General features: G+C 40.4%; 1 protein-coding gene across 14 annotated transcripts in view; it reads left to right on the top strand.

The window, feature by feature from the left end:
* Positions 1-669: 669 nt before the first annotated feature.
* rbfox3a (RNA binding fox-1 homolog 3a) overlaps positions 670-10634 on the top strand; it is a 514332-nt gene continuing 504367 nt past the window's right edge. For 10 of the 14 annotated variants that reach the window (XM_055052114.1, XM_055052111.1, XM_055052113.1 and 7 more), the window contains exon 1: positions 672-843. The gene's annotated coding sequence lies outside the window, so the exon portion shown is untranslated. Of the gene's footprint in view, positions 844-10634 lie in introns of all 14 variants that reach the window. The other 4 variants (XM_055052124.1, XM_055052118.1, XM_055052121.1 and 1 more) reach the window with 4 other exon arrangements.

Below are 10634 nucleotides of genomic sequence, written 5' to 3'. Positions count from 1 at the left end.
CGGATTGTGACTTTTAGTTGTTTTCTCTCCTGTTAGGTTCCCTTAATTTCTTTTTATGTATGAAAGCGGTCGAGGGAGAAATTGGCAACTTTCTACCAACTAAATCATTTTGAAGAATCTTTCGCTGTATTTTTTAGATGCTATTTTACGATACCAAAATTTTGTGGACAATCAAAAGTTTTTATCACTGAATCATGTCCTGCAAATTAATCTGAGGCGTCCATGTTTTCTCTCTTCCTAATATGGAGAGGACAAAATATCTTAAAATGGCCTATAAACACTTTCAAACATTTCTTAAAATTGTATCAACCAGTTTTCCTGAATAATGTGTGGCTAAAGTAATCTGAATTATTTACATAACATTTCCGCCAACATTTTCATTCAACAGGGAATTCCAGGGTTGCCAGATCTGACTGTTTCCAGCCCGAACACAAGAGACAAAAGTGCAATAAATATGTATTTTATTAAGTTTTGTGCTATTCTGTCACAATGACGACTATTTTGAAAGTACTTTCCTATGAGGACTTTCTTCAAACCTGCCAAATGATGTGAGAAGCTGCCCAAATTTAACAAAGCTGGGGGGTTTTCGCAGCCAATCTGGCAACAGAGCCGTGACAGACTCCTGTCAGTTACCATCTGTGCCGCTGGAAGTGAAGCTAAATGGCCAATAGTGTGCTGTTGCTAGGGGACAATGATAAACATTTGGCCAATCAGCATCGATTAATTCAATGTCTGTGGGGCTCAAAATTTCACCTCGTAAAGTTTCGGGACTCCATGGCGGTAAAGTTGATCATGGCGACGATGGAAAGCTGGCTTAGACCGAATCCCCACCTTGACTGACAAGTAAGCTACAACTTTTATTTCTCAGCGTTTTTATTAGCTTTAGCCGATTTAGCTGCTCTTTTTCTTCCTTTATTTATTTATCAGCTGATGTAATTTATCTTTTGCTCATAGTCAGTTATGAACGTTGCTGTTATTTATTTGATGCTTGCGTTTATTTGGTTAGCATAATGCTAATACTGCTCTGGATAAATATGTTGGTTAATTTATTTATTTATTTTAAATGATGATTCTCCTTTGAATTTCTGCTGCTATTGTCCACCTTATTTCTAGCCCCATGAGGCTTTGCGTGATTTATGGATGAGACTTCCGCCGAAAACCGGAACCACCATTTGTTGACATGTTAGCAACTCGCTAACCTCCACAGAGGTTTTAGCTATGTAATATGTGGAAACTCCAGGTATCACAGCTTAGATGTGGTAATATTGTTTTACTGCTACCTGTAGCTGTTGATGGTGACTTGAAGAAATGGCCGCAAATAACCCGCACTAGCATAGTTAGCTACTGCACTAGCTTAGTTAGCTACTGCGGATGCAGATTCGGGTTTTCTAAACAGTCCATTTAGTTTTAGCTAATCTAACCTCTCACGTTATTTTACAGTATAAAATTGTAAAAAATTGAAGAAGTGTAGTCATTTTCTACTGTTTATATAAAATTTGGATAATAAATTCAGCAATTCAGCAAAAAAACATGAATATTTCTGAGTCAAAACATTTGCAAGAAACTCAGAAATGTTTTGATTAATCTCAGAAATTTTCAAAAGTTGAAAATTTTTAACTTTTGAAACTAAGCCATTTCTAAGTTTCTTTTCTAGCAAATTTCTGAGACTAATCTCAAAATTTCTTGGGCTTTTTGGAAGAAATGTACTCCTCGTTTGTTTTTCTAAGAAGGCCCTAGTGCGGAGTCAAATAAACCTATTCACACATCAACCCAGCAGGGATTTGTTTTCACCTGCAGAGGTGGCTCCTCAGCCACTGCTCTTTGGACTGAATGTTTTTGAATGTTCTCCTGCCTTTAAATCGCTCTTACATACTGCAGGTTTTGATCACAGTGACTTACGGCGCGTTTCATGATTTTTTTGATGTTTGGTTCAAGTTACTAAATGAATTGTTTCAGTCATTTGCGCTGGGATTGTTGGCTACGTTGCTACCAGCCTCAGCGTCTTTGTTTTGTTCGGATGTGTGATGTGGTTCCCGGCGTTTGTGTGTCTGAAAGGAGTTAACTAGCAACAAGTCAACCTTGGCCGAAGCTCCTGTGGTCATTAGTGGACTGGTGTGCATTGATCCAGCTGCAGTTGTTAGTGTGCTCAGACAGCTGGGGAAACTTCACTGCATATAAAAATTGGATGTAGCCACCTGGATTCCACCCACTTCTTTGTTCGCTGCTATTTTGAAGCTGTGAAGCTGAATTTTTGGGCCAACAAAAGTTGCCAAATTCTGTCTGGATTGTTGAGTGGAAAAACAAAAAATCATTCGTTACTGGCACCTGGATGTTTTATTTAGGTATTTTTAAGGAAGCATAAACTAGAATCAGAGGAAGATTTTTTTTTAATTAGTTGTAGCTTAATTAATATCAGCACTCGAGGAAGAATTGGTAGCCAACTGACAGGAAGTGGGCGGTTTGGACTAGAGGGGAAGACATAGAGTTGTGCATATTTCCTATTTTATTTTCTATTTTATTTTTTTAGCTTTATGTCATGTTACGGCAGCGTGGCAGCAGCAGCAATAAGCAAGCCCCTAATGGAACTACTGAGTTCATCATATGAACTAAACCTTTCATTTAACCTGACCAGGAAAAGCAGGAGAACACAACATGATAGACAAGACAAGTAGACAGAAATCAGAAAAATAGACAATATGAATAAATAATGTGAACAAATTAACAGGAATAATTTAATAAACAGTGGCAATTTAAGATTTGAAACACAGGCCTTGTTGACAGGATGTTCGTTGTACAAACTTTACTAAGTCTGCATAAGCGGCAAAATTGAGAGTCATCGTTGTAATGATGTGCTGAGTAGGAGCACATCATTACAACAATGTAATGAGTAGGAGCTTCTTAAAGTGACAGACCCAGCTTCAAGGCAAATTTATTTTCAGTCGTATTTGATATTGACATATTTTATTAGAACTAAAGGTCAAATAGATACTGGATTGTGCTGTAAAATGACACTATGTGCTTGAAAAATACATAATACCGCACCTTTAAATTCATACCAGTTAGGAGTCAAACTAGTCAGTAAATAAATAGAATGTTGTTATTAAACTGACAGAAACAAACTCATATGTCTTCAGAAATGCTGCCGTTCGGCAGCTCATGTTAGTGTGGCGTTTTTTTCTCAGCGTTTAGGATAAAATCAGCAGCTGAGCTTCTCTACGTCTCCTTTTTATCCGTCTGCGGCCCTGGGAGTTGGCTCTGCTGCCAGCTTGTGCTTCTGATTAGCATGTTCTCAGCTGTATTGACTGATGGTGAGACTCTAGGCTGGCTCCCCTCGAAAGGTGTAATAAACAGAACCTGGGAAGCTGCGGAGCATCTGCATTAGCACCTTGCTGTGGCCGTCTCCAAGGGCCTGGGAACCGAGGACAGTGCCTTCCCTTCACACCTCGTTACTCCTATTCCCTCCCGTGACCTTTCCCTGCAGGCAAACACGCACCCCATGAGACGGCAAACCAATCAGTACCCCCTTCCATCCAGCCCAACCTCTCCTAACCCTTCCTCTTTGTCTCGTTCCCTTTTCCCTGGGCCCAGATACACCTCTGCCGCAACTGTCATCGACTCTGTTGCTGAGTGGTATCGTTGTCATGGGCCCCATCATTGTCCTCCACTCTATCAGTCAGCGCTGTTTACATTCTGGTGATTTTTGCCTTGAATCGCTCTTGCGGAAATGTGACCTTGATGGGAATGTGTTCATCTTTTAAACCCGAAGAGGAAGGAGAAGGCTCTTTGAAAGTCTTGTCTTTCATGCCAGTAGACAGGAGGCTGTCTGAACCTCTTTTTTTTTTTTTTTGACCAGTCATTACAAAGATCAGGATGGGCTCAAATGCATCAAGCCTCGGAGAGTACAAGTTGCGGTTCTCCAGGTGAAAGGAAAGCGGGCCCTCTGGCAAGGTTCCGTGGTTTGTCTTTGATGCTCTTGGTTTGACACACGGAGCTCACCTTGACTGGGTCATTTATTCAGACACACACTGAAGTCACCTGGCGCAGGGAGGCCGAGGGCCGGACACTTTCAGCCTTCATGGAGCAATGGTGCCGGAAAACAGCTGTACTTCAGCTTTTCAATCAGTCCTCACGCTTTTATAGACATTTCTGAAAAGGAATACAAAGGATTAATTATACTCATAATGGATTCCTGACATCTCAAAATTTTTTCTTTATTGTTATTCACAGTTTCTCTCAGTGTATTATGAGCCTGAAGGGCCACCAGGTTATTATTGTTTACTGATTGTTTTATCAACTTTTGAAATGTGACTGTTACTTCCAGTCAAAAAGAAATGTCTTGGTTGAATAATTATCACTTAAACTCTACTGGGGGGATGACTAATTTTGGTTTCTTTAGACTGCAGAATAAAAACTAGATGTTTAGTTGAGTGATTGTGGAGAGGAAAATCTTAAAGAGCCTGGGTTGGTTGATGTACAGATTTGTTTGCTGATTTATTGCTTTTTCCAGCTTTTTTTTTATTCTTCAGCAAAGTTTCACCTGGAAGTTTGAAAAATTGTTGGTTATTTAGAATAAGGAAAGTCACATTGGATAATGGTGATTTCAGTTCACTGTCTTCCAATTTATTATGCAAGTGATTTTCTCAGATTTTCTTAAATGGTGGTCATTATGATTTTCAAGTCATGAACTATTACAGTATAAATCACATTTTACTGAGCAAAGCTCCCCATGAGACCAGTATTTTTTTCTTTGAATTTGAATTTCTTTGCAGGATGTCAGAAAACCTTCCCAGAGCTGCTGCTTGATATGAACTGCATCCCACCCTCACATCTTCTGCTTGAGGAAACTCCAAAGGTTCTCAATAGCGTTGAGATCAGAGGAGGATGGTGACACAGCATGAGTTTCTCCCCTTTATGCCCATAGCAGCCAGTGACACAGTGGTATTCCTTGCAGCATGAGATGGTGCATTGTCATGCATGAAGATGATTTTGCTGCCGAAGGTCCGGCTCTTTTTGGGCCATGAAAGAAAGTGATCAGTCAGAAAGTCCATATACTTTATTGGATGTTAATTACAAAAGCCTTAGGTCATTTTATTCTTGACCTAAGACTTTTGTAGGTCAAGAATAAAATGACCATGTTGAAATTATATATCAAACTGAGGTCCTAACTTTTTTACTTTCATCTTTTTTGTAATTGAAAAAAAATAAATACATAATTGTCTTTAAAATGTTTTAAAAAGTCTTAAACTTGATTTCCAGACACTTGGAAACACCCTGTTTAACTTTTCAAACTTTAATTAGGTCACTTTCTTTTCTCTCAAAGCTAATCCAAATTGTAGAAAATCCTTTTAAGTTGGTCTCTGTGAAAGTCGAGTGAGGAGTGCTTTAACTGGGCCGGATGGCGCTGACTGCATGTCGGAGCATTTATGCTTCTGCAGATTATGTCTGCAGCTCAGACACAGAACGTCCCAGTCGGATGTTAAAGTGACAGGATGTTAAAGCGCTGCATGTTTTCGCATTGCTGGTGTGGCTTTAAAAATGAGAAACAGCTGCAGGCAGATTGTGGTGCTGGGAAAACCTGTTGCAGTTACAGCGTACATAATTATTACATAATTCAGCCAAGCAGACCGGTCAGCAAACCTGAGATGCCAAGATGACGTTTGGTTGTAAATGGAGTATCCAAAAATTATACCCAAGTAAGAGTAGCACGACTACAACTTATTTTTACTCAAGTAAAAGTAAAAAGTAGCCGTCCAAGAAACTGTTGAAGAGTAAGAAATTGTTTGATGAGAAAGCGACGCAAGTACTAACTGCTCAGAACATCAGTCACTAGATATTTAAGAATTACATCATTAGTCGGGCCAAAATGAAGGTATTTCAAACAAATAACTTAATTAGAAAATAGTTTCGCTATGAAACTGCAGGTGTTTGTCTGTCTGGTGAATTTCAGGTTAAAACCAGCAGTGAAGTCACTCGGTAGAGCATCTAGTAGCAATAAAAAGTGAAAACCAAAGCGTAGTAAAATACTCTTCAGAGTACACTGCAAAAACGCAAAATCTTAGCAAGTATTTTGATTTCATTTCTAGCACAAATAGTACACTTAAAATAAGGCAAAACTTACATAAATCAACTTTTTAGCAAGATAGGTTTTAGTAAACAATACCTTAATGTAGATATAAAAATAAATACTATTTCCACTGACAGATTATTTCACTTATACAAGACATTTTACGATAACAATGTTATTAAATTATTGTGTCAGTGGAATTAGTACTTTTGTTTTTAATCAATATTAAAAATTGTTTCCTGAAAATAAACTTCTGTCTGAAAAGTTACTTGTAAAGTATTTTTTTCTTATTTCAAGTGATATTGGTCCACTAGAAATTGGACCAAAATACTAAGATTTTGCATTTGCAGTGTTTCCGAAAAGTTACTCAAGTAACTATAACTAGTTACTTTCCAACTCTGAGAATTTCATATTCCTTCGCTGGGTAAACCGGCGAGTGTCGTTGCGGCTCTGGAGTGCAGATTTGACTTTAAACCTGCTTTTTGAATAAACCGTCCCAGCCTGACCTCGGACATCTGCAAGTCTGACACTGTAGATGAGTTGCAAACTGCAGTGTGGCAAGTCAGAGCACAGAAAAACCCTGTTAATTGGTCCAGTCTGTTGGCCCCTGTCAGACGAGGCCTTTCATGGCCTTTTCATGGCTTTCTCCTGGGAAAACCGAGGAGGCTGCCTGTAATGAGGCACACTACCTGGTTGCAAGAAGGGAAGAGAGAGGGGGATCAGGAGGGTCGCTCGTGGGCAATTAGAGAGAAATAATGAGAGCCTTCTCTTTCTCTCTGTCTCTGTTTCTACCCCTCTTCACCCCTCGTCTCATCCCTCCTGTGAGAACGGTGGCTCATCAGGTAACTTTTTAGGGGAGCGTCCCGTGAGAGGCGCCTCTAAGCCCAAACCAGCACTGCAAGAGGAGCAGCAGAGCATTGTAGAGCTTCATGTTTGCCAAATCTGGCCGCCAAAGCTTCTGATGGGGCCCTCAGAACCTGTTAGCCTTAAAGATAACAGCTCAGAAATTATTGTATCAAATAAATCAAAGCCAAATTACACCAATCAGCACCTACTGATGTAATTGCTTGAAAAGTATGCGGATTTTCTGCTAAAACATTAGCTTTAAGAGATGCTAACTCCCACCTGCAGGTGGCAGTCTTTCTTCCTTCTACTGCACTGCTGCTTCGGCCTTCATGTCAGGTTATATAGTCCACGATTGACAACAAAAATACTGAGTTACAAAAATCACATTTAACATCATTTTAAAGTGGAAATATTTCTAAATTAGCTCTATGAAATCAGTAATTATAACTGCAAGAAATCACAAAAACAAATGCGAAATCCTGCAGGGACTGATAAATGTGAAGAGAGCTTCTGTTTTAATGATTTGAATAAGTATTGAATGCAGAGACAGATATTTATTAATAACTTGGCAGTTTGTAAATTGGAAAGTTTTGAGCCACACTTGATGAAAATGAGCTTGACACCACTGCACTGCAAAAACACAAAATCTTAGCAGGTATTTTGTCTTCTTTCTAATACAAATAACTTAATCCCTTTGAAATAAAACAAATTTAAAAGTACTTTATTTATCCCTCAGGAAAATTAAATGTTTTTGTAACTCATATTTACTCAGGTTTCTTCAGAGTTGTTGTAGATCATGAAGGCTGTTGGGAGGAAAGATCTCTTGTAGCAGTCTGTATTACAGTGCATTTGACAAACCCTCTGAATGAAGACACTCTGTTTTGTCTCATGTAAAGAATGGTCAGGGCTCTTCAGAATTTTTTTATTTTTATGAAGAATACTTTGCATCATCATTTGCAAAGAATGTAGGACTTTTTTTAGCAATATACAGTATCTTTTTCTAAGTAAATAATTGATTTAATATTGTTGAAAAATACAAGTTCCACTAACATGGAAGCAATGTTTTGTTATAAATGAAATAATCTGTCAGTGGGACTTTTTCATGGACATTAAAAAAATTGACTTAGAATAAACTGAAAAGTTACTTAGAATTTAGTTGTATTTTATTTTGAGTGTGCTAATAAAAACCAGACCAAACTGGTAGGTTTTGTGCTTCTGCAGTGTTGCAGATGGGCACAGCTGATGCTATAGATCAGCCTGCAGGTTATTACACAGAGCCCATATGAGATGCTGTGGTTTACTTTGTATACAGTTCATTATAGTAAACTAGTTTGTGCAGCACTCATGAGGTTTTCCTTCTTTTCTGCGGCCCTTCCTTCGCCCGCTGCTCCTGTCTGGAGAGCGATTTTCCCTCCTCTGACAGAGATTGATGTGCTGCCTTTCCCCGGCTGTAATAGCACTCAGCCTCCACTGCACTTAATATCCAAATGGCACCAAATCAAAACCCCAGCTTGCCAGGCAGCCGCTGGAAACACCTCAGCAAAGTCTAGCACCTTATTTACATGCACAAAGTCAATTCATTTGAGAAGGGCTTGAGAGGTGATCAATAATTTACATGCATATAAGTGGCTGATATGTGTGAAATGGTCTGCTTGGCTTTAAGAATAATGGAGAGGAATTAGAATTGAATTGCAGATTGTTGGTTATTAGATGAAAAGATCCATGCAAATCGATTAAAACCAAATTGAAATGCTGCTGTGGGTTTTTCTGTGATGATGTTGAGGAACATCAGAGTTCCTCCACAGTCTGGGATCACATTAAACATCTGAGGCAGAGAAGAAGAGATGGAAACCTGGGAACAGACCAGGAGGATGTCCTGCTCCCTTTGAGAGACAGCTGTTCATCCGTCCAGCTGTTTATCCATCCAGCTGTTCATCCGTCCAGCTGTTCATCCGTCCAGCTGTTTATCCGTCCAGCTGTTCATCCGTCCAGCTGTTCATCCGTCCAGCTGTTTATCCGTCCAGCTGTTTATCCGTCCAGCTGTTTATCCGTCCAGCTGTTCATCCGTCCAGCTGTTTATCCATCCAGCTGTTTATCCGTCCAGCTGTTTATCCGTCCAGCTGTTTATCCGTCCAGCTGTTCATCCGTCCAGCTTTTCATCCATCCAGCTGTTCATCCATCCAACTGCTATTCCATCCATCTTGTTTTTTCCATCTCCATCTGTGAATCTTTAAAAATCTGCAGTAAAATTCAAAATTTCTTTCCACAGATAAATGTATCAGATAGTTGATTGTTTTTACAGTTTAAAATTCTAGTTTAAATGAAAGTAGACTCATATTTAGGATGTAACGTTATTAGATCTGAGCATAAACAACATGCTGCAGCTCTAATAAATTGATAAAATTCTGAGGAATTTATGAGGAAGAAGAGGCTGAACATCTTATTCTGTCTTGTGCTCATCATTTCACCCAGCTGTGAGATCCACAAGATAAATCCACTGAGATCCTCCCACTTCCTTCCACTCTAATGATTATCACCGATCTTTACCTGTTTTTTAAATATCGCCTCGCTCCAGCAGAGGCTGAAAAATCGTCTCTGCTGCCCTTTTAGTGGACCGAGCCCTGTGAAGGAGACGGCGCCGGCTGCGCTTGGCGCTCGGCTTCGTTTTGAAGTCGTGTGACACCAATGATGGCATGACAGATTTGGGTTAGGATGCAGACCTTGTTTTGATCTCGCTGTTTCTGCCTTGGAGAAAGGGACACAAACGCTGCGGCGGTGGAAATCCCTGGCTGCTGAACGCTCTGGCTGTGCACACGCAGTGGCAGGATGTGTAAAAAATGGATGTGAGGATTGTGAGATGGCCCAGGGAGTCTGTTACGCTGAGAGAAAATGTAAAGTGCTATAGTCAGGGATGTAATGTAGAATGATTGTCTGTCTCCCCTGTTTATTTGCCGGTGTGAGGGCTATAATGGAGACAAATGCTTCTCTGAGTCTGTGAACCCGGCGCTCCTCACCGATCTCCCTGCTGTTGCCGGCTGCTTCCAGAGGCATGTGAAGGCAGGTGAAAGGTCCTCAGGTGACTAACCTGGGTTTTATGCCTTAATGACTCCTTGTTATTCTCAACCCTATTTCCCAATTGCCTGGAGCAATTCCCCCCCTGTGTCCATTAGATTGAGGGAGCACTGATCAATACGTGATGCAATTTCCCTGGAGAATGAACAAAGCTCCTTTAGGGTGGCTGCCTGCTGTCTTTCTCTCACAAACGCTTTCTCCTGCTCCTTATTCTGCAACGCCCAGCCGAGGTTAGCTCAGCCAGGTGTTGCGAAGACAAAAAGATTCAGCCGCTGGCATTTATCTTAGTGAGGTAAAAATGACCGGCAACAGGAAGCGCGTTCACATCGGCAGCTGCAGCAGAAGCCTGTCGCCCGGTTCCTCTGTATGCCGATGAGGAATGAGTCATCACGGGTCCAACACCCACCGACTGCGAGGCTGGCGCTCCGTTTGCCAGCAGCATCATCTGCATCGCAGGATACGCTGCCCAGCTATTATCTTTGAACAATGAGGCACGCTTTGCAAGTATTCGATTTCACTAAAGGTCAACATCATTTTGTCACCGGAGTAAAGTGTTGTTTTCGTAATGAATATGCCCCAGATTATTCAGACACAACGTAACCTGTGCAGTGAGCAAAGCACGCTAGAATGCACTGGCATTTATTTCCTAATG

The sequence above is a fragment of the Poeciliopsis prolifica genome, unplaced genomic scaffold (genome assembly GCF_027474105.1).
Source record: "Poeciliopsis prolifica strain line A6 unplaced genomic scaffold, Auburn_PproV2 SCAFFOLD034, whole genome shotgun sequence".
Lineage (NCBI taxonomy): Eukaryota > Metazoa > Chordata > Actinopteri > Cyprinodontiformes > Poeciliidae > Poeciliopsis > Poeciliopsis prolifica.
The sequence above is the reverse complement of the archived record's forward strand: the minus strand, read 5'-3'. Positions and strand labels throughout refer to the sequence as shown.